Here is a 25,324-nt window from a genome sequence, read left to right as displayed (position 1 = left end):
CAGCCCAGGCGAGATACCAACAACCATATTGAACGAAACAGACAGCCCAGGCGAGATACCAGCAATCACACCGAAAGAAAAACAGGCACCAAGGCAAACAACTGAACCACAACTAAGACGCCTCACACGAGAGCGTAGACCACCTGAGAGACTGAATCTATAAACACAATAAGACCTTGGGGGAGGGTGATGTCATGTATCTCACATTACTGTACATAACTGTATCTTACCATGCTATACATGGCTGTAACTAGATATGACCTGTAACCACAAGCATACCTTACCACCAGGGGTGCACTTGCAGGAGACATTGCATACCTGCTCCACACAGGTATATAAAGGCAGGTCTCAGGCAAGTGTGTCTTTCGAGAGCTGTAAAATAAAGGCGCAGGTCTTGAGTGACCTTGACTTCAGTATGACCCTACTGCAGGGTCAGGACTTTACACTCACCATTTAAAAAAATACTCCGCTTTTCCAGATCATTAATAAAAATAGTAAAGAGCAACGGTCCCAACACTGATCCCTGCGGGACACCACTGGTGACCAGTCTCCAAACAGATCCAAATCCATGTAAAGCTACATTTTGCCTAAGTCCTGCCAAACAGTTCTGAATCCAGCTCAATATATTACCACTAATACCAGAGGCTTCGATCTTATAGAGAAGCCTCTTGTGAGGTACCTTATCAAAAGCTTTTTGGAAGTATAAGTAGAAAACGTCTCCTGGACTTCCCTCATCCACCAACTTTGCAACTTCTTCAAAAAATGCAATTAGATTTGTAAGACATGACCTTTATATGAAGTCATGTTGGGTGTCCCTAATTTGTCCCTCTCTATCCAAGCATTCATATATTCATCATCATCATCATAGGCGGTCCCTCGAACGAGAGTGACTTGCTTCCACAAGAGTTCACAGATGTTTCAATGAAGAACCTGATGTTCCAGTCTATAGGAACCATGCTAGAGTGCAGTGAGCTATTACAAATAGCTAGGGGCTCGCAGAGCACATGCGCCATCTGCCTGAGGGCCCTCGGGTGGCTATCATCTGGCCTGGCTGCTCTATCTATTCTTTCTAAAACAATGGGGGAGAAAATGACACCGGGCTGGGTGGAGAGAGGCTATCCTGGAGCCATTGTAGCATCAAGAGTGCGAGGAAAACTGGAAGAACTGAATGGCTCAGGCCAGGTAGAAGCAAAAGGAAGAGATGTTAGGGGGTGAAAGACAACATATAGGTGTGGTTAACATTTTCTTAGTGGTATTATTTACTGTGATATATATTTACATTATAATTTACTGCACCATCTTTTTATTTTAATTTATTACCCGTAATTGTATGTTATACGGTGACTGTTTGACTTTTTACTTGTAAGATGTCACAGTTAGGCATATGTAACTATTATTTGTATTTGAATCGAATACACTTTTGTGATGGTTGCTGACTTTTCAGTGAATGGAAAATTGATATCAAGAGATTCCTTGAAATACAGGTAGAGAGAAAATATTTTTACGGGTGGCATATTTTTCTGGATTGATTGAACATTTGAGTCGATCAGCATGCTCTCTGGGCATATTGAATACTTTCCAATGCCCATTGGAAATTTCTCATAAATTAGATATTTTTTCCCTACAGATACACATCTTTGAATTAAATAGATAGGACCAAAATTTCCATGATCCAATATATGCCGTAATGTTCACAGGTTTCTATGCCGATCTTGTCAAAAGCAAATTATGCCAAACGTCACTGAAAATCTCATTGGCATATGCTGGAATATAACAATCAGCGACAAACAAATGGAAATTAGAATAAACAATCGAGGCCAAGGAAGATACGGAACATACACAATCTTCCTTCTTTAAATCCCTCTTTATCATTGATGTTCTGAAAATTAATGTTTAAAGCTATCAAACCGTCATCTACGCATATTAAGCACAGCATGTTTAAGAAAATGTAATTGTGGACGCATTTCTCTTTTTAAGATGCCATAAAAAAGCTTTCAAAGATGCAGAAAATACAGTGCAAGTCTCAGGAAGGAAACATTTATTAAAAAAACATACTAATTGCTATCAAAGATCAGAAATAGTAATTTTTAATGCTGCCTCACCTGAAGTCTTGCGTGTAAATCTACCCCTGCTCAAAACTAGCGTAAATACAGGCAACTTCAGTTTTCTGTTTCTGGGGATGGAACTCTGTCAATGAGTTAAATAGTTTCGGCAAAAATAACTCGGGAGTGGCACAAATGATCAAGGAAATTTACACATTGCAAAGTTCCAATGTAAAACCAGCAGAAATCACACATGCCTTTTCACAGAATAAAATGGCGCAACAGCCAAAAATAGCAAAGAAATTCCAGGCCATAACAAAATTGAAAAGCCAGAAATACTGGGCTGACTTTTCATGGGGGTCCTTCTGATCATTTGGTTTAACTTCAGTGGAAGATCCATGGAAATCCTGGAGAAACACCTAAAGGTCGTTTACACAATTTCTCCGGGGTTTCTGCAGATCTTCCACTGGATGGTCAGTAAAACTCTGTGGAAATCGAACCCAATAACATCTACTGGATATTAAGGGGATCAATGGATATGGGGATAGTGCAGGAAAGTGGAGTTGAGGTAGAAGATCAGCCATGATCTTATTGAATGGCGGAGCAGGCTCGAGGGGCCGAATAGCCTACTCCTGCTCCTATTTCTTATGCACTCCACTCATATGCAGATATAATGCATTACTGTCAAACTTGGCATCTTTGCTTCTGAGAAAATTCTTTCAGCAGAACATTTGTTCAAACATCAGTTCAATCCCCCCACACATTTTACATGGTGTTCTTAACACAAAATGCTTGGATATAGGGAGCCTTTGGCACACCGTGAAGTCAAGAGACTTCCGCTGTATTTCAATACAGGTATACACAAACTTGATAAAGCCATAGCGATCTAGATCTCTTCTACAGCTTTACATGCGCTACAAGGAACCAACAGGGACAAATTCATAAAGCATCTGCTCCCGTCTCTGTCATCTCCAATGAATCCTGTTGTTATGCCACATAATGCAGACAACTAAAGGAGGTGAGCTACAAAGCTGCAATTCACAGCTTCTGAGGCTTATGCTGCCCTTTGGAACAGTTGGCAGTAACAGAGGCAAACATCCAGAAAAAAACAGTCATCCACCATCCACACTCTTTTGTTCATCTGGCAATTTACAGTTTTATTTACAATCAGTTTGCAGATACAAAGCTGCAGAATTTTTGAAAAAGTGTACAGCAATTTGCACAAAATAACAGATTGTGGATAAGTGAAATCTCTGTGGATAAAGCCTTTGGATGAAAGATGTTGTGGTTTACCCACAGATCATTGGAGATAGCGAGTTTTGCTCTGTTTGAACAGGGAATGACAGGAATATTATTTGGGTTCTTTTTTAAAGTCACAAATTCATGCAAGGAAAGAAAAAGATGTTCTTTTCTTTATCCTTGATTTGTGTGCCACAATATTACTACCAATAGGTCACCGTCACCTTCAGAATCCATGGTGTTACCGCCACCAATGAAAGCTCTGGCCATAGTGGTGCAAAGTAATCACATTGATTTACTTCACTTCACAAGCTGCTTGACCTTCATGATGAAGAGCACTTTAATGTTATTGTGAGATGAAGTCACTCTGTTTACTACTAGACTGTCTTTTCCATTCACTCATCTCCTTGACCATACTGTAACAAAATATCAAGATGTGTATATTAATTGAATGGCACCAACAATGAAATAGATCTCAGTGCTTAAGAATTAATAGTTTTCAAATGTTACAGTTATTTAACCTAATTGCTTTAATGTAGTCATTGAGTTGTGCATTGAGGAAGACTTTTTGCAATCAGTGACCATAGAAAATATTATTATTCTTTTCACAAAATAATGGTTGCTAAATATTTTAATTGAAATTACTAAGCTGTGCAAAACAAAATGAATTGTAACATGATTATCACGGATGGTTGACTTTTTCTACAAAACAATTGCATTATTTTTCAATGCAACATCATCCTTCAAGTTTTACTCCAGAAATATTTCCATGTTACACAATTTGTCAATACCACTTTAATTGTTTATCAACGTTTCTTTACAAAACGTCATGCTTCAATGCTTGTACATAAACTGTAATCTCACAAGTGTTCATACATATGCGATCATTCAGCATTAGCTGCACATTAATGTCAAGACTGGACTATATAGAATTATAGAAGTTACAGCCCATTCATTCTATGCCTCAGGCTTGTTTTAAGATACAACTGGGGATGTATACGTCATCTCTCAATGTGCAACACATGTCCGCATTCGCCAGGTGACAGCTGCACTGTATGCAAGGAGGAATGACTTCATAAAGTTCCCCATGACCACCCAAGCAATGCACAACAGGGCTGTGGGCTTCTCCAGGATTGCTGGCATCCCGAAGGTACAGGGCTGCATTGATTGTACCCACATCGCTTTGCAAGTACCTTTGGAGGATTCCGAGATGTACAGTGTTGGAGCAGATTTTTGGACATAATAAAACCTAGGGGGCACTTGACTAGTATACCAAACACTTGTCCCCCTCGAATGAATTTTGTAAGAGACAATACTGATGCATTATTGTATGCTTGCCTTTACTGGTTATAGGAAGCCTGCCACTTGTTTTTTCTGTGATAACAGGGGAATTAGTCCTCTTGTATGTGTATACTGGCCTGTCACAATGCGAGGCTGGCTTATATCAAGAGCCCAGCCTTGAACGGTAATTGTATGAAAAGCTTTGTAAACCTAGTAATGCGATGATTGGATATAAGGACTGTTGCTAAGGCACGTGAAGTAAAGTGACGTAATTTGTAAGATAAAGGAACCTCGCAGGCAATTTCAAATTGAGAAGTGGTTCAGCAGGCGCGGGTCTCTAACACTTCTACCAAAGCTTTGTCTCCGATTTAATAAACCACTCTTTAAATACAGTCTCGGAAATATTTTTCCACAACAACAAAAACAGAAAAGGCTTCAACTCCATTAATGTACAGCTTGTGTGTGAAGGAATGAAACGTATCATGTCAGTCGATGCAAGATACCCTGGGAGCACCCATGATGCGTTCATACTACACGACAGCGTTATATCTGCCATGTTTCAGCTGCAGCCAGAAGGGCAGAGCTGGCTACTGGGAGACAAAGGGTATGGCCTCCCGACCTGGCTCGTGACACCCCTACGCGTAACCCGGACGGAAGCTAACCGGGGGGCAGGCTGGGTGGCATGAGTAGGCTCACACAGCGCAGGCCAGATAGCACATTGCATCAATCGAAGCATAGTTGATGGAGACATCCCCAGTACTTAACATTTAGCAAAGCCAGACTGTGGAATTTGCAGGACTTACCCTCTCCCTCGGGTGTGGGCCCAGCTTGTGCAGTGCTGATTGCTTTTTTCCAGGCAGGACCCATCAAAGCAGTGACCCTCTCTTCCAAGGGTGGCAGTGGCTGCAGATTTGCCGGGCCTCCTCCTGTTCGAGTTCTTTCCCTTTTATTATGTGCCACCTTCCTCTGCAAAGATGAAAAGATAACATTTTAGAGAGGGTGTATTTCTGCTGGGTGGGACATAGAGATGGTCACATTTACAATTGCAATTGCAGTGAATAAATGAAAATATTACTTACACTAACTATTTGTCCAAGGTCCTGCCACTTCTTTTTACACTGTCCTCAAGATCTCGTGGTGGTCATTATTGTGCAGTGGTTTCAGTGTTTTTTCATTTCTTTGGGTGGAACTTTTATGTAACCTCTGCTGGTGTCCAGCTCCTGCCATCAGTTCTCACTCATAGTAACGAGTGCGTCCACTTCATCCTGCTAGAAATTCTTGGTCCTTGAGCCGCGTTGCATCCTGCAGTGCTGCAGCTGAAATTTTTCCAATGCTCTCATGCAGCACTTGTAACACACGCAACTGGTTCTTTAAAAATGGCCAATTGCCAACTCGGAGTTGTACTGCACATGTGCGTCAATTGAAACGACGTCAGAAACATAACTTCTTTTCTGTGCATGCGCAGAAGGTACAGCATTGTTTTACAACGCAGACAGCAGGCTCCACTCCACAATGCGACTGGACACGCTGCGCAGCACCAAATTCGAATTATAGATTGGGGAAACTTTGGCAAATTATTTCCGGCGCATTTCTGGCCCAGAAAAATGGGTGTAACTCTGGCAAAATGCCACAAAATGGGCTTGGGCAAAATTGAACCCATTAATGTTAGTACTTTTCCACACAGCTTTTAATCAACATTTGGCTGCAATACAATCTCTGTTTGGTCTGCAATATCCTACTCACCGCTGTTCTCTCACAACAACAAAAACAACAACTTGTTTTATATAGCGCATTTATCATCGTAAAATGTCCGAAGGCGCTTCACAGAAGTGTTATAAAACAACACCTGACTCCAAACCACATAAGGAGATATTAGGACAAGTGAAGGTAGGTGTTAAGGAGCATCTTAAAGGTGGAAAGGTTTAGGGAGGGAATTCCAGAGCTTATGGCTTTAGCAGCTAAGGCACGGCCGCCAATGGTGGAGCGAATAAAATCGGAGATGTTCAAGAGGCCAGAATTAGAGGAGTGCAGATATCTTGGAGGGTCGTGGGGCTGGGGGAGATTAGAGAGATAGCGAAGGGCGAAGTATTGGGGGCCGGATTTGAAAACAAGGACAAAAATTTTAAAATTGAGGCGTTGCTTAACCGGGAGCCAACGCAGATCAGTGAGCACAGGGGTGATGAGTGAATGGACTTGGTGCGACTTAGGACACAGGCAGCAGAGATTTGGATGAACTTAAGTTTACGGAGGGTAGAATGTCGGAGGCCGGCCAGGAGTGCATTGGAATAGTCAAGTCTTGAGGTAACAAACCTTATTTAAGGGTTTCATGAGCAGATGAGCTGAAGTAGTTGTTCTGTATCTGTAAAGTATGCACTCCCATGTTCCACCACCAGGGAGCTCATCCCCTGAAGTCCCAAGGGATCCCAGCATCCCTTGGGAACACTGTATATAAGCCGGCCCCTCAGGCCTGTTACTCACTCTGGAGTGTCTTATTAAAGACTGCGGTCACTGTTACTTTAACCTCCCTGTGTGCAGCCTCATCTGTGTTAGGAACATAATAATTGGCAACGAGAATACGAATCCAACGCAAAGATGCAGCAAACTGTGGGCGTCTTGGAGAAGTTCTCGGAGGGTGAGGACTGGGAAGTCGATGTCGAACGGCTAGACCAGTACTTTGTAGCCAACGAGCTGGACGGAGAAGGAAGCACTGCAAAAAGCGGTCCTCCTCACAGTCTGCGGGGCATCGACCTACAGCCTCATGAAGAATCTTCTGGCTCCGGTGAAACCCACAGATAAGTCGTATGAGGAGCTGTGTACACTGGTTCGGGAGCATCTTAACTCGAGGGAGAGCGTGCTGATGGCGAGGTATCAGTTCTACACGTGCCAGCGATCTGAAGGTCAGGAAGTGGCGAGCTACGTCGCCGAGTTAAGGCGGCTTGCAGGACAATGTGAGTTTGATGGCTACCTGGAGCAAATGCTCAGAGACTTTTTTGTGCTGGGCATTGGCCACGAGACCATCCTACGAAGACTTTTAACTGTCGAGACACCGACCCTCAGTAAGGCCATTGCAATAGCACAGGCATTTATGTCCACCAGTGATAAACACCAAACAAATCTCTCAGCACACAAGTGCTAGCAATGTTCATAAATTAACTGGAACTGTGATTGTGAGCAGAAATGTACACGGCAGAACCCATGAGTCTAAAACTGCCAGCAGGCCTCAGGTGACCCAGATGATTCAGAATCCACAACAAAGGATGAATGCAAGTCAATTCACACCCTGTTGGCGTTGTGGAGGCTTCCATTCAGCCTATTCATGCCGCTTCAAAGGGTATGTTTGCAAGAGCTGTGGAACAATGGGGAACCTCCAACGAGCTTGCAAACGAGCTTCAAGCTCTGCAAAACCTGCTAACCACCACGTGGCAGAGGAAGATCGGTCCATGGTGGATCAAAGCAGTTTCGAACCTCAGAGAGAGGAGGCAGATGCTGAAGTACACGGGGTGCACACATTTTCGATGAAATGTCCACCTATAATGCTAAACATAAAATTGAATGGCTTACCCGTAGCCATGGAACTGCACACTTGCGCTAGCCAATCCATTATGAGTAACAAGATGTTTGAGAGACTGTGGTGCAACAAGGCACTCAGACCAGCACTGAGCCCCATCCACACGAAACTGAGAACGTACACCAAAGAGCTTATCATTGTCCTGGGCAACGCCATGGTAAAGGTCACCTACGAGGGCACGGTGCACGAACTGCCACTCTGGATTGTCCCGGGCGATGGCCCCACACTGCTTGGAAGGAGCTGGCTGAGCAAAATACGCTGGAACTGGGATAACATCCAAGCGCTATCACATGTCGATGAGGCCTCATGTACCCAGTTCTTAACAAATTTCCTTCCCTTTTTGAGCCAGGCATTGGGAACTTTTCCGGGGCGAAGTTGCGGATCCACTTGGTCCCAGAGGCACGACCCACAAGGCGCGAGTGGTACCTCACATGACGAGGGAGAGAGTGGAAATCGAGCTGGACAGGCTGCAACGCGAGGGCATCATCTCCCCAGTGGAATTCAGCGATTGGGCCAGCCCGATTGTTCCAGTACTCAAAAGTGATGGCACGGTTAGGATTTGCGGCGATTATAAAGTAACTATTAATCGTTTCTCGCTGCAGGACCAATACCCGCTACCTAAGGCAGACGACCTATTTGCAACGCTGGCAGGAGGCAAGATCTTCACCAAGCTCGACCTACATGACGCAGGAGCTGAAGGAGTCTTCGAAGGGCCTACCTGCATCAACACGCACAAGGGACTGTTCATCTACAACAGATGCCTGTTTGGAATTCGGTCGGCTGCAATCTTCCAGAGAAACATGGAGAGCCTACTCAAGTCGGTACCACACACAGTGGTCTTTCAGGACGACATATTGGTAACGGGTTGGGACACCGCCGAGTACCTACAAAACCTGGAGGAGGTCCTCCAGCGACTGGATCACGTAGGGCTGCGGCTGAAGAGGTCGAAATGCGTCTTCATGGCAACAGAAGTGGAGTTTTTGGGGAGAAAGATCGCGGTGGACGGCATTCGGCCCACAGACGCCAAGACAGAGGTTATCAGGAACACACCCAGGCCACAGAACGTCACGGAGCTGCGGTCATTCCTGGAACTCCTCAACTATTTTGGTAACTTCCTACCGGGGTTAAGCACCCTTTTTGAGCCTCTACATGTGTTATTGCGTAAAGGTGAGAACTGGGTATGGGGAAAAAACCAAGTAATTGCCTTTGAGAAAGCCAGAAATATTTTGTGCTCCAACAAGCTGCTTGTTGGAGCACAAGACTTATGCTAGCATGTGATGCGTCGTTGTACGGAGTCAGGTGTGTATTACAACAAGCTAACATTGCGGGGAAGTTGCAACCTGTCGCCGATGCTTCCAGGAGTTTGTCTAAGGCCGAGAGGGCCTACAGCATGATTGAGAAAGAGGCATTAGCGTGTGTGTTCGGGGTAAAGAAAATGCATCCGAACCTGTTTGGCCTCAAATTTCATCTGGAAACCGATCACAAGCCCCTCACATCCCTGTTCGCTGAAAACAAGGGGATAAATACTAATGCCTCAGCCCGCATACAAAGGTGGGCACTCGCACTATCAGCATATAACTATACCATCCGCCACAGGCCAGGCACCGAGAACAGTGCGGATGCTCTCAGTCGGCTACCATTGCCCACTACAGGGGTGGAAATGGCACAGCCTGCAAACTTGTTGATGGTGGCGCAGCCCGCAGACTTGTTGATGGTCATGGAAACGTTTGAAAATGATAAATCACCTGTCACGGCCCGCCAGATTAGGACTTGGACCAGCCAAGATCCTCTACTGTCCCGAGTAAAAAACTGTGTACTGCATGGGAGCTGGGCCAGCATCCCCATTGAAATGTAAGAGCCAATCAAGCCGTTCCAGCAGCGAAAGGATGAGCTGTCCATTCAGGCAGACTGCCTGTTGTGGGGTAGCCGCGTAGTGCTACCAAAAAGGGCAGGGAGACATTCATCTCAGATCTCCACAGCACACACCCGGGTATAGTAATGATGAAAGCGATAGCCAGATGCCACGTGTGGTGGCCCGGTATCGACTCTGACTTAGAGTCCTGTGTACGGCAATGCAACATATGTGCTCAGTTGAGCAACGTGCCCAGAGAGGCACCACTAAGTTTGTGGTCCTGGCCCTCCAGACCATGGTCAAGGATCCATGTCGACTATGTGGGCCCGTTTCTCGGTAAAATGTTCCTGGTGATGGTGGATGCTTTTTCAAAATGGATTGAATGTGAAATAATGTCGGAAGCACCGCCACCGCCACCATTGAAAGCCTGAGGGCCATGTTTGCCACCCACGGCCTGCCTGACATACTGGTCAGTGACAACGGGCCATATTTCACCAGTGCCGAATTTAAAGAATTCATGACCCGCAATGGGATCAAACATGTCACCTCCAATGGGCAGGCAGAGCGGGCAATACAAACCATCAAACAGAGCCTTAAACGAGTCACAGAAGGCTCACTCCAAACCCACCTGTCCCGAGTACTGCTCAGCTACCGCATGAGACCACACTCGCTCACAGGGGTGCCCCCGGCTGAGCTACTCATGAAAAGGACACTTAAAACCAGACTCTCGCTGGTTCACCTCAACCTGCATGATCAGGTAGAGAGCAGGCGGCAGCAACAAAATGTAAACGATGGTCGCGTCACTGTGTCACGGGAAATTGATCTGAATGACCCTGTGTATGTGCTAAACTATGGTCATAGTCCCAAGTGGATTGCGGGTACGGTGATAGCTAAAGAAGGGAATAGGGTGTTTGTAGTCAAACTAGACAATGGACAAATTTGCAGAAAGCACCTAGACCAAACGAGGCTGCGGTTCACAGACTGCCCTGAACAACCCACAGCAGACACCACCTTTTTCTGAGCCCACAACACACACCCAAAGAATCAACGACACCACGCCGTACCAGGAAATCAAATCCATCACGACCAACAACCCGGCAAGGCCAGGCTCACCCAGCAGCCCTGCAGGGCCAACAACACGCCAGCCCAGCGAGGGCACAGCCAACACACCAGAACAGACATTTGTACCGAGGCGGTCCACCAGGGAAAGAAAGGCTCCCGACCGCCTCACCTTGAAAATAGTTTTCACTTTGACTTTGGGTGGGGAGTGATGTTGTGTATCTGTAAAGCATGCACTCCCATGTTCCGCCACCAGGGAGCTCATCCCCTGAAGTCCCAAGGGATCCCAGCATCCCTCGGGAGCACTATATATAAGCCGGCGCCTAAGGCCTGTTCCTCACTCTGGTGTGTCTTATTAAAGACTGAGGTCACTGTTACTTTAACCTCCCTGTGTGCAGCCTCATCTGTGTTAGGAACACAATAGTAGCGACGGAGTCGGGCGATGTTCTGGAGGTGGAAACAGGTGGTCTTATGTGGTCGGAAGCTCACCTCGGGGTGAACTATGATGCCAAGGTTGCAAACAGTCTGGTCAAGCCTCAGCCTGTTGCCAGAGAGGCATAGAATTCGTGGCGAGGGAACAAAGTCTGTGGTGGGACCAATGACAATGGCGTCAGTCTTGCCAATAGTTAGTTGGAGGAAATTTTTGCTCATTCAGAACTGGATGTCAGACAAGCAGTCTGACAATTTAGAGACAGTGGAGGAGTCAAGAAAGGTGGTGGGGATCTCTGTTGCTTATACAATTGGAAGGACTTATTTAAAGATGTAAGAATTACCTGAAGGGCAATTTATTTGAATGTTTGTTTAATTTTTACCAACATTCATTGTTACTATGCCTAAAACCTATACTTTGGCTAATGATTTCTTTTTTCCAAACTGTCAAGTTACACCTGTCATGCACAAAATGATAGATTATTTGTATTGTTTAATCACATAGAAACATAGAAACATAGAAAATAGGTGCAGGAGTAGGCCATTCGGCCCTTCGAGCCTGCACCACCATTCAATAAGATCATGGCTGATCATTCCTTCAATACCCCTTTCCTGCTTTCTCTCTATACCTCCAGATCCCCTTAGCCGTAAGGGCCATATCTAACTCCCTCTTGAATATATCCAATGAACTGGCATCAAAAACTCTCTGCGGCAGGGAATTCCACAAGTTAACAACTCTCTGAGTGAAGAAGTTTCCCCTCATCTCAGTCCTAAATCGCCTACCCCTTATCCGAAGACTATGTCCCCTGGTTCTGGACTTCTCCAACATCGGGAACATTCTTCCCACATCTAACCTGTCCAGTCCCGTCAGAATCTTATATGTTTCTATGAGATCCCCTCTCATCCTTCTAAACTCCAGTGAATAAAGGCCCAGTTGATCCAGTCTCTCCTCATATGACAGCCCAGCCATCCCTGGAATCAGTCTGGTGAACCTTCGCTGCACTCTCTCAATAGCAAGAACGTCCTTCCTCAGACTAGGAGACCAAAACTGAACACAATATTCCAGGTGAGGCCTCACTAAGGCCCTGTACAACTGCAGTAAGATCTCCGTGCTTCTATATTCAAATCCCCTACCTATGAAGGCCAACATACCATTTGCCTTCTTCACTGCCTGCTGTACCTGCATGCCAACTTTCAATGACTGATGAACCATGTACCTCCCTTTTTCCTAATCTGCCGCCGTTCAGATAATATTCTGCCTTCCTGTTTTTACCGTCAAAATGGATAACCTCACATTTATCCACATTATACTGCATCTGCCATGCATTTGCCCACTCACCTAACCTGTCCAAGTCACCCTGCAGCCTCTTGGCATCCTCCTCACAGCTCACACCGTCACCCAGTTTAGTGTCATCTGCAAACTTGGAGATATAACACTCAATTCCTTCTTCTAAATCGTTAATATATATTGTAAAGAGCTGGGGTCCCAGCACTGAGCCCTGCGGCACTCCACTAGTCACTGCCTGCCATTCTGAAAAGGACCCATTTATCCCGACTCTCTGCCAACCAGTTCTCTATCCACGTCAGTACATTACCCCCAATACCATGTGCTTTGATTTTGCACACCAATCTCTTGTGCGGAACCTTGTCAAAAGCCTTTTGAAAGTCCAAATACACCACATCCACTGGTTCTCCATTGTCCGCTCTGCTAGTTACATCCTCAAAAAATTCCAGAAGATTCGTCAAGTATGATTTCCCTTTCATAAATCCATGCTGACTTGGACCGATCCTGTCACTGCTTTCCAAATGCGCTGCTATTTCATCCTTAATGATTGTTTCCGATCATTTTCCCTACGACTGATGTCAGGCTAACCGATCTATAATTACCCGTTTTCTCTCTCCCTCCTTTTTTAAAAAGTGGTGTTACATTAGCTACCCTCCAGTCCATAGGAACTGCTCCAGAGTCGATAAGACTGTTGGAAAATGATCACCAATGCATCCACTATTTCTAGGGCCACTTCCTTAAGTACTCTGGGATGCAGACTATCAGACCCAGGGGATTTATCAGCCTTCAATCCCATCAATTTCCCTAACACAATTTCCTGCCTCATAAGGATATCCTTCAAGTTCCTCCTTCTCACTAGACCCACTATCCCCTAGTACATTCGGAAGGTTATTTGTGTCTTCCTTCGTGAAGACAGAACCGAAATATTTGTTCAATTGTTCTGCCATTTCTTTGTTCCCCATTATAAATTCACCTGAATCCGAACTGCAAGGGACCTACGTTTGTCTTCACTAATCTTTTTCTCTTCACATATTTATAGAAGCTTTTGCAGTCAGTTTTTATGTTCCCTCTCGTACTCTATTTTCCTCCTCTTAATTAAACCCTTAGTCCTCCTCTGTTGAATTCTAAGTTTCTCCCAGTCCTTAGGTTTGTTGTTTTTTTCTAGCCAAATTATATGCCTCTTCCTTGGCTTTAACACTATCCTTAATTTCCCTTGTTAGCCACAGTTGAGCCACCTTCCCCATTTTATTTTTTACTCCCGACAGGGATGTACAATTGCTGAAAGTTCATCCATGTGATCTTTAAATGTTTGCCATTGCTTATCCACCATCAACCCGATAAGTGTCCTTTGCCAGTCTATTCCAGCCAATTCACGCCTCATACCGTCGAAGTTACCTTTCCTTAAGTTCAGGACCCTAGTTTCCGAATTAACTGTGATGCTCTCCATCTTAATAAAGGATTCTACCATATTATGGTCACTCTTCCCCAAGGGGCCTCGCACAACAAGATTGCTAATTAGTCCCTACTCATTTACACATCACCCAGTCTAGGATGGCCAGCTCTCTAGTTGGTTCCTCGACATATTGGTCGAGGAAACCATCCCTAATACACTCCAGGAAATCCTCCTCCACCGCATTGCTACCAGTTTGGTTAGCCATGTACATGTACAAGTATTACCACTTTTATCTCATCTTTTGGATGAGACGTTATACTGAGACACTGCCTTCTCAGCTGGATGTAAAAGATCCCATGGCATTATTCGACGAAGAGCAGGGAAGTTCTCCCAAATGTCCTGGACAATATTTATCCCTCAACCAACATCAGATTATCTGGTCATTCTCTCATTGCTGTTTGTGGGATATTGCTGTGAGCAAGTTGGCTGCCAGGTTTCCTAAATTTCAACAGTGGCTACATTTTAAGAAGAATTTAATTGGATTAAAGCGCTTTGGGATGTCCTGAGGTTGTAAAAGGTACTATATAAATACAATTTATTTCCTTCTTTTTGGAGAGGGAAGGGTATTATCATAAACATAATTGAAATTCAATTTGTGCATCAGAGTTGCTTTGTTCCTGGATAGTGAAGAAATGCTCAGATTCACCATCTCACTATGTGCTTTCTCATCCAGCTTGACAGATAAATCAAATCCAAAACTGGGAAATATTTAATTAACACATTTAAAAGAATGACCTTGTTAAGTAAAAGTGAAGTCTCCCTGTGTTTACAATCACATTTGTCTACAAAAGAAATGTTCTCAGATGATTGAACTCCAGTAGCCTTGCACATTCCTGCTTTCTTTACAAAAATACTTTTGTTTATTCGTTCACGGGATATGGGCGTTGCTGGCAATGCCAGCATTTATTGCCCATCCCTAATTGCCCTTGAGAAGGTGGTGATGAGTCGCCTTAGAAACATAGAAACATCGAAAATAGGTGCAGAAGTAGGCCATTCAGCCCTTCTAGCCTGCACCGCCATTCAATGAGTTCATGGCTGAACATGCAACGTCAGTACCCCCTTCCTGCTTTCTCGCCATACCCCTTGATACCCCGAGTAGTAAGGACTTCCTCTAACTCCCTTTTGAATATATTTAGTGAATTGGCCTCAACAACTTTCTGTGGTAGAGAATTCCACAGGTTCACCACTCTCTGGGTGAAGAAGTTTCTCCTCATCTCGGTCCTAAATGGATTACCCCTTATCCTTAGACTGTGACCCCTGGTTCTGGACTTCCCCAACATTGGGAACATTCTTCCTGCATCTAACCTGTCTAAACCCATCAGAATTTTAAACATTTCTATGAGATCCCCTCTCATTCTTCTGAACTCCAGTGAATACAAGCCCAGTTGATCCAGTCTTTCTTGATAGGTCAATCCCACCATCCCGGGAATCAGTCTGGTGAATCTTCGCTGCACTCCCTCAATAGCAAGAATGTCCTTCCTCAAGTTAGGAGACCAAAACTGTACACAATACTCCAGGTGTGGCCTCACCAAGGCCCTGTACAACTGTAGCAACACCTCCCTACCCATGTACTCAAATCCCCTCACTATGAAGGCCAACATGCCATTTGCTTTCTTAACCGCCTGCTGTACCTGCATGCCAACCTTCAATGCCTTCTTGAACCGCTGCAGTCCTTGTGGTGAAGGTACTCCCAACAGTGCTGTTAGGGAGTTCCAGGATTTTGACCCAGTGACAATGAAGGAACGGCGAAATGCTTCCAAGTCAGGATGGTGTGTGACTTGGAGGGGAACTTGAAGATGATGGTGTTCCCATGCGCCTGCTGTCTTGATCTTTCTAGATGGTAGGGGTCGCGGGTTTGGGAGGTGCTGCCGAAGAAGCATTGGTGAGTTGCTGCAGTGCATTTTGTAGGTGATGCACACTGCAGCCACGGTATGCCAGTGGTGGAGGGAGTGAATGTTTAGGTGGTGGATGGGACAGCAGAAGCAGTGCCGCAAAAAAGTCAATGCCAGGGCATTTAAAGACCTAGCTAAGAGAGCCCTATATAGCCACACCTCACAACTAACCTGGCGTGCCTTGATGACCCTGAGATGCAGAATGCCCACAATGCTTGGTCTACCCTCCAGGCCTCCATAACCAGTGCCTGCGAAGAGACACTTGGGGCTAGAATCTCCACTTTTTTTGCATGCTTAACGCCCACTTAATGCCCATTTTACCGCTGAAATGACGTACAATGCCCATATATCGCCCATTTTGGCACAAAATGGAAACTGACGGGCTTTTTTTTTTAGGAGACTTATCACCGAACATTATTTTCCCAATGGGCTTAATGCCGGGAAAAAATATTACCGCCCGCCCACTTTTTTTGGGCGCAATCAGCAGAATGGGCAAAATCAACGGCCATAATAATGCCCAGCGTTACTTTCCACATGGATGTAATGCCAAGATTCAAACTAGCGGCCATGGCGATCGCTCATCGTCAATTTCACCACCTTGCACACATATCGCCCACAATATCGCTCGATCAAAAAACCGTCTGCAAAAAGTGGAACAAACCAGAACGAGCGCCAGCAGTGTGGCTGGCATTTGTTAAATCCCGCTCTTACGTGAGGAGCTAATATCGGAAATATTTGACCGAAAGAGCGCTGATGTAAGTGACAAAGCTGACACAGTGTTATGTGTGTGCAGCTCAGGCATCAATGGCGCCCATTTACTTAGTGCCAGTTAAAGTTTACGTTGATGGATGTTAAGTTGTATTTAACCCTTTCATGGTAAGGAATCACCAGTGTGTAACGGTCCAGCTATCTGAGACAATGCGCAACAAGTTTATGTTCAACAACAAAAGTTCAATACGAACATTGGTCTGAAATCATAAGTATCACAGCCAATAACACCCAACCCCCGCCCACACCCTACTGTTTCTACCATTGACATAAATCACATGTTCAACATCTCCACCAACACAGAATACAAAGGCAAAGCAGGAGCATGGTCCCCAGTCCCCATACATTGCAACAAATTGCATAGACCCAGATGGAGATATAACACAGCCATCACCTGCGCACATGCACCTCATTTTCCTTCCCCCCTCTCCTTCTTCTCCCACCTCTACCCCTTCCCCTCCTCACTCCACAGCACCTGGCCGAAGAGCTCCTCAGGCGGTGCCTCATTGGGGGGGAATGAAGGCAGATGCAGTCGTTACACGGGTACGGGAGCTGGGGGTGCCGAGGGGGCAACATTCTCTGATGCAGAAGCAGGATCTTGGCCCTTGCTCTCATCTGTTGTTCGCAGTGGTGGTGCAGAACCTCCGGGTGGAGTGCCGCGCTCGGGGACCACTGGGTGCCCTCTGCCACCAGTGTTCCTGGCTACCAGCTCCAGGGCCTCCTCCATCCCTTCCATGTTATTTCTTATTTATTGGACAAAAACTCAGTGCCAACTATGTTCTTGGTGCTTAGTAGGCTTTTTGCTACTGGTGAATCTCCGTTGTGTCTCCCACAACAGCCAGACAAGCACACACCACAGCCACACATGCTTTCAGTGCCTCTGAGCTCCCTCTCTCTCTGTCTCCTCTTCTGTGCATGTCATGATGACCCTTGACCTCCTGAATCGCGGGAATCGAGCGTTGCTGTTGCTAAGGACGGCCACACTTTACGGCAGAAGGTCAAAAAAAATTTACGCTACCACCCATTTGATATCGCTCGCGGTAATGTTCAGTTTCAAAAATGTAAACTAGGTGTTTTGAGAATGGGCGAGAAGCCGGCGATCTGAAAACCCTTTTTTACCGCCAACGCCGGAAATAATGCCTATTTTTGGGCGATAAGCACAAAAGTGGAGGTTCTAGCCCATGGTCACTCAACCAGAATGATCAGGAGATCCAAGAACTAATATATCACAAGTGCAGAGCATTTCTGAGCCTCAAGCAACAACCCAACTCAGGAGCAGCAAAGGCGGCTCAAGGCTGAGGTCCAACAAAAAACCCGGAATAGGTGGTGAATGGAGAAAGCACAGGAGATACAACAACTGGTCAACAATCCATGATGTGCGAGGATTCTTCATCGCTGTCAAGGCCACCTACGGTCCAAACTCCCAAGGCCCCACCCCACTCCTGGCCAAGAATGGGGAAACACTCATCATGGACACCGAGGCAGTCAGGGCCCACTGGAAGGAGCACTTAGAAGATCTCCTCAATCGAAACTCTGCTTTTGACTCGAGTGTTCTCGACTCCATCCCACAGCATGCAACCCGCCACCACCTCAGTGAAACCCCAACGTTGCACGAGGTAGGAAAAGCCATAAGACAGCTCAAGAACAACAAGGCTACGGGAGCAGATGGAATCCCTGCTGAGGCGCTAAAGTATGATGGAGAGGCACTTTGGTGCCTCCGGAAAGGCCTTTGCTTTGACACTGTCAACCGCGAGGGTCTATGGAGCATCCTCCTCCGTTTCGGATACCCCCAAAAGTTCCTTCGCCTGCTCCACAACGACATGCAGGCTGTGATCCTTACCAACGGATCCATTACAGACCCTATCCACATCCGGACTGGGTTCAAACAGGACTGCGTCATCGCTCCAACCCTCTTCTCAATTTTCCTCACTGCCATGCTCCACCTCACAGTCAACAAGCTCCTCGCTGGAATGGAACTAAACTAGAGAACCAGTGGGAAGCTGTTTAACCTTTGCCATCTCCAGGCCAAGTCCAAGACTACCCCAACCTCTGTTGTCGAGCTACAGTACGCGGACGACGCCTGTGTCTGCGCACATTGAGAGGCTGAACTCCAGGACATGGTCGATGTATTTACTGAGGCATACGAAAGCATGGGCCTTACGCTAAACATCTGTAAGACAAAGGTCCTCTACCAGCCTGTCCTCGCCGCACAGCACTGCCCCCCCCAGTCATCACGATCCATGGCGCGGCCCTGGACAACGTGGACCATTTCCCATGCCTCGGGAGCCTCTTATCAACAAAAGCAGACATTGATGAGGAGATTCAACAACGCCTCCAATGCGCCAGTGCAGCCTTCGGCCGCCTGAGGAAAAGAGTGTTTGAAGACCAGGCCCTCAAATCTACCACCAAGCTCATGGTCTACAGGGCTGTAGTAATACCCGCCCTCCTGTATGGATCAGAGGCATGGACCATATACAGTAGACACCTCAAGTCGCTGGAGAAATACCATCAACGATGCCGCCGCAAGATCCTATAAATCCCCTGGAAGGACAGACGCACCAACATTAGCGTCCTCAACCAGGCCAACATCCCCAGCATTGAAGCACTGACCACACTTGATCAGCTCCGCTGGGCAGACCACGTTGTCCGCATGCCAGACACGAGACTCTCAAAGCAAGCGCTCTACTCGGAACTCCTTCATGGCAAACAAGCCAAGGGTGGACAGAGGAAAAGTTACAAGGACACACTCAAAGCCTCCCTGATAAAGTGCGACATCCCCACTGACACCTGGGAGTCCCTGGCCAAAGACTGCCCTAAGTGGAGGAAGTGTATCCGGGAGGGTGCTGAGCGCCTCGAGTTTCATCGTCGAGTGCATGCAGAAAACAAGCGCAGGCAGCGGAAGAAACGCGCGGCAAACCTGTCCCACCCTCCCTTACCCTTAACTACTGTCTGACCCACCTGTGGCAGGGACTGTGGCTCTCGTATTGGACTGTTCAGCCACCTAAGGACTCATTCTAAGAGTGGAAGCAAGTCTTCCTCGATTCCGAGGGACTGCCTATGATGATGATGATGATGAATGTTTAGGTGGTGGATGGGGTCCCAATCAAGCGGGCTGCTTTGTCCTGGATGGTGTCGAGCTTCTTGAGTGTTGTTGAAACTACACTCATCCAGGCAAATGGAGAGTATTCCATCACACTCCTGACTTATGCCTTGTAGATGATGGAAAGGCTTTGGAGGTGAGGCAGTCGCCACAGAATACCCAGCCTCTGACCTGCTCTTGTTGCCACAGTATTTATATGGCAATTATTATGTCACCCAAATCCAGGTCACTGATTGGAGTGCGGGCAGGTACAGCTGAAGTGGCGAGGTCGGGGTGAAGGAGCAGTTAGGTCGGGGCATAGGAGCGGCGAGAATTCGTAGTGGGACGTGATCAGGGCCCAGGAGAGGCATGAGTTCAGGGCCCTGAAGAGGCAAGGGCCAGCCCACACTGCGATATGTGTGCGCACTAGGTCCTTGCAGCAGAGCTAGTCTCTAGTCGTCTCGGTTAATCCTTGCCACTGGACCAAGACCTAGCTCTGTCAAGCCCGTATGGTGGCTGGTGTGCAACGGGCACCACACGTTTAAAAAATTCACGCACAGGCATCTTCCACCCTTCAAGATGTAGAGCGGGACCTGGAATATTAGGTCCTTCACTGAGATACTTGTGAACTCATCCCTTTTTGGCGTGGAAGCAAGTCATCCTCGTTTCGAGGGGCTGCCTATGATGATGATGATTTATGTGGCAGGTCCAGTTAAGTTTCTGGTCAATGGTAACCCCCAGGATGGTGGGGTATTCAGCGATGGTAATGCCATTGAATGTAAAGAGATGGTGGTTAGACTCTCGCTTGTTGAAGATAGTCATTGCCTGGCACTTGTGTGGCACGAGTATTACTTGCGAATTAGCAGCCATAACTTGAATGTCGTCCAGGGCTTGCTGCATGCTTCATTATCTGAGGAGCTGTGAATGGCACTGAGCACCGTGCAGTTATCAGCAAACATCCCCACTTCTGACGTTATGGTGGAGGGAAAGTCACTGATGAAGCAGCTGAAGATGGTTGATCTTAGGACACTGCCCTAAGGAACACCTGCAACGATGTCCTGGGGCTGTGATGATTGACCTCCAACCACCACAACCATCTTCCTTTGTGCTAGGTATGATTCCAGCCAGTGGAGAGTTTTCCAACTGATTCCCATTGACTTCAGTTTTACTCGGGCTCCTCGATGCTACACTTGGTCAAATGCTGCCTTGATGTCAAGGGCAGTCACTCTCACCTCACCTCTGGAATCCAGCTCTTTTGTCCATATTTAGACCAAGGCTGTAATGAGGTCTGGAGCTGAGTGATTCTGGAGGAACCCAAACTCGGCATCGGTGAGCAGGTTATTGGTGAGTAAGTTTGGCTTGATAGCACTGTCGACGACACCTTCCATCACTTTGCTGATGATTGAGAGTAGACTGATGGGGCGGTAATTGGCTGGATTAGATTTGTCCTGCTCTTTGTGGACAGGACATACCTGGGCAATTTTCCGCATCGTTGGATAGATGCGAGTGTTGTAGCTGTACTGGAACAGCTTGGCTAGAGGCGCAGCTAGTTCTGGAGCACGTCTTCAGCATGACAGCCGGGATGTTATCGGGGCCTATAGCCTTAGCTGCATCCAGTGCACTTAACGTTATCTTGATATCATGTGGAGTGAATCGAATTAGCTGAAGGCTGGCTTCTGTGATGGTGGGGACCTCAGGAGGAGGCCGATATGGATCATCCACTTGGCATTTCTGGCTGAAGATGGTTGCAAATGCTTCAGCCTTGTCTTTTGCACTCACATGCTAGGCTCAGCCATCATTGAGGATGGGGATATTCATAGAGCCACCTCACGTTGGTTGTTTCATGGTCCACCATCATTCACGACTCTGGATGTCGCAGGACTGCAGAGCTTTGATCTGATCAATTGATTGTGGGATTGCTTAGCCCTTTTTAACATGCATGTAGTCCTGTGTTGCAGCATCCCCAGGTTAGCACCTCATTTTTAGGTATTCCTAGTGCTGCTCCTGGCATGCTCTTCTACACTCCTCATTGAATCAGGGTTGGTCCCCTGGCTTGATGTTAATGGTAGAGTGAGGGATATGCCAGGCCATGAGGTTACAGATTGTGGTGGAATACAATTCTGTTGCTGATGATGACTCACAGCACCTCATGGATGCCAAGTTTTGAGCTGCTGGATCTGTTCTGAATCTATCCCATTTAGCACTGTGGAAGTGCCACACAACACGATGGAGGGTGTCCTCAGTGTGAAGACGGGACTTTGTCTCCACAATGACTATGCGGTGGTCACTGCTATCAATGCTGTCATGGACAGATACATCGGCGACAGGTAGATTGGTGAGGATGAGGTCAAGTAGGTTTTTCCCTCCTGTCAGTTCTCTCACCACCTGTCACAGGCCCAGTCTGGCAGCTAAGTCCTTCAGGACTCGGCCAGCTCAGTTAGTAGTGGTGCTACCTATCCACTCTTGGTGATGGTCATTAAAGTCCCCCACCCAGAGTATATTCTGTGCCCATGCTACCCTCAGCGTTTCTTCCAAGTGGTGTTTAACATGGAGCAGCACTGATTCATTAGCTGAGGGAGGGCGGTAGGTGGTAATCAGCAGGAGGTTTCCTTGCCCATGCTTGACCTTAAGCTATGAGACTTCATGGGGTCCAGAGTCAATGTTGAGGACCCCCAGAGCCACTCCCTTCCGGCTGTATACCACTGTGTCGCCACTCCTGGTGGGTCTGTCCTGCCGCTGGGACATGGCATACCCAGAAATGGTAATGGAGGAGTTTGAGACATTAGCTGAAAGGTATGATTCTGTGAGTCTGACTATGTCAGGCTGTTGCTTGACTAGTCTATGGGACTGCTCTGCCAATTTTGGCACATGTCCCCAAATGTTGGTGAGGAGGACTTTGCAGGATCAACTGGGCTGGGTGTGCCGTTGTCATGTCCGTAGCTGGTGCCGAGGTCGATGACGATTGGTCCGTCCGGATTTATTCTTATTGCTTCTTATAGCGGATTTTTACAACTGAGTGCCTTACTCGGCCATTTCAGAGGGCAGTTAAGAGTCAACCATATTGCTGTGGGTCTGGAGTCACATATAGGCCAGACCAGGTAAACTCGGTAGATTTCCTTCCCGAAAGGACATTATTGAACCAGATGTGTTTTTACGACAATCCGATAGTTTCATGGACACCATTATTGATACTAGCTTTTTATTCCAGATTTTTATTTCATTAACTGTTCTCCCTTCCCCTGATAAAGACAATGGGGTATAAATAGCGCAAAATGGTGATAGCGAATTGGCAGCCCATCAAGTGAATGCAAAAGAAAATCAGGCAGAGTGCAATACGGGCTGCCAATTCACTAACGACCGATTTGTGCTACCGCCGGAGACAATTTATTCCCCCAGTGTTTATTATAGGATCCTAGCTTATGAAATAAGGCCTACTTAATTATTCTATAATGTCCAATCTGTGATCACTGATTACTGAAAGCAGCTCCAGCATACTTGATTGCAGGTAGCTCCAGTTAATGATCTGAGGTACAAAAGAAAAATATTGCAGATGCTGGAATCTGAAATAAAAACAGAAAATGCTGGAAATACTCAGCAGGTCAGGCAGCATCTGTGGAGAGAGAAACAGAGTTATCGTTTCAGGTCGATGACCCTTTATCAGAAGTGATCTGAGGTATCCTTGTTGTAAAATGGGCTTGTGTTGAGTTGAATTTTTAATCTGTAGTGATCTGATTTGAGCGATTCATGAATATCCAAATTTGGCAGAATTTGATTTAGATGCAGTATTTTGAAAAAAAAAAGTTACCTGCACATTAATCACTATTTTTCACATTGCAATATAACTGCCTCACCATTAAGGTAGCTAACAACAGAAAAATATTTACTTCTGTGTTCATCCCTGGTGATTTAATGGTTGAGTGTATGGTTCACCTCTAAGGGAACAGCAGCAAAGTGTTTCAGTGTGACAGAATGATGGGGATCTTTTACATTGTTCTGAAAAGCCAGATAAATAGCGTCCACACTATAATATGTCTTTATACGATGATTTCCAGTTGGAAAAGAAAAACTCTAAGCATGATTAATTATTGTTCACCAAATTAGTTTCTTATCCATTCATTAGAGAGTACCCTTGCAGCTTTAAAGAATGCACAATTTTCTCATTCCACAATATCACTTAATGTAAATTTTGAATCAAGTATTTCTGGAACAAAAGAATATTGTCACTTGCATTTTCCTCAAAACAAATGAAAACATTGACAAATGCAGTCAAATGAGGAGCAGCTTTGGCAGACTTGACTACAGGTGTTTCCAGTTAGTGACCTGAGGTATCCTATTCGTAAAAGTGATGTGTCTGTGAAGATGTTTGCCACTTGGAGCAATCTGCATCCTAAACAAGGTGGACGGCATAAATACAGATATCACATGTGGGGGTAGAGCAGACGGAACTATATTCATTGTAGCATACAGCACAAAAGGAGGCAATTCGGCCCATCGTGCCTGTGTCGGCTCCTTGTAAGAGCTATCCAATTAGTCCCACTCCTTTGTTCTTTCCCCACAGCCCTGTAAATTCTTCCCTTCAAATATTTATCCTATTCCCTTTTGAAGGTTACTATTGAATCTGCTTCCACTACCCCTTCAGGCAGTGCATTCCAGATCACAAAAACGTGCTGCGTGAAAAAAATCTTCCCGCATGTCACCTTTGGTTCTTTGGCCATCTTAAAAGGCTCAGCATATTCAGTCTGAGTGAAATAAAAGCCCACAGCAGCTGGATACTTGGCCATACTTAGAATGTAGACTCTATTTTTTTTTGAAACACCTATTGTGCACAATAGATTTACCACTCACAGAAATAAGTAGCTGCACTCTACAGTGCAGTCCAGGGATTATACATGTAGTGGGCTCATATCGATAGAAACTGATGTGTAACCACTTAAAGTGTAATTCTAAAAATGAGCAGCAGTTGTACTGAAGAATAAGTGCACTCTTTGGATATCTTGAGTAACCAAGGGCTAGAACCTCCACTTTTGTGCTTATCGCCCAAAAATGGCCGTTATTTCCGGCATGGGTGTTAAAAAAGGATTTTTAGATCGCCGGCTTCTCGTCCATTCTCAAAATACCTTGTTTCCATTTTTGAAAATGGGCGTTACCGCAAGCAATATCAAATGGGCGGTAGCGTTAAATTTTTTTGACCTTCTGCTGTAAAGTGTGGCCGTCCTTAGCAACGGCATAGCAATGCTCGATTCCCGCGATTCAGGAGGTCAAGGGTCATCATGACATGCGCAGAAGAGGAGACAGAGAGACAGAGACCTCAGAGGCACTGAAAGCATGTATTGCTGTGTCGTGTGCTTGTCTGCTTGTTGTGAGAGGAACGACAGAG

At 46.0% G+C, this 25,324-nt stretch overlaps 1 protein-coding gene across 10 annotated transcripts in view; it reads right to left on the bottom strand.

Annotated features, from left to right (window-relative positions):
* The window catches only part of LOC139276702 (bis(5'-adenosyl)-triphosphatase-like), a 1,572,769-nt gene that overhangs the window by 175,532 nt on the left and 1,371,913 nt on the right, over positions 1 to 25,324 (bottom strand). The gene's annotated exons all lie outside the window — the stretch shown is intronic.

Source organism: Pristiophorus japonicus, chromosome 12, assembly GCF_044704955.1.
Source record: "Pristiophorus japonicus isolate sPriJap1 chromosome 12, sPriJap1.hap1, whole genome shotgun sequence".
In the NCBI taxonomy this organism is placed as follows: domain Eukaryota; kingdom Metazoa; phylum Chordata; class Chondrichthyes; family Pristiophoridae; genus Pristiophorus; species Pristiophorus japonicus.
The sequence above is the reverse complement of the archived record's forward strand: the minus strand, read 5'-3'. Positions and strand labels throughout refer to the sequence as shown.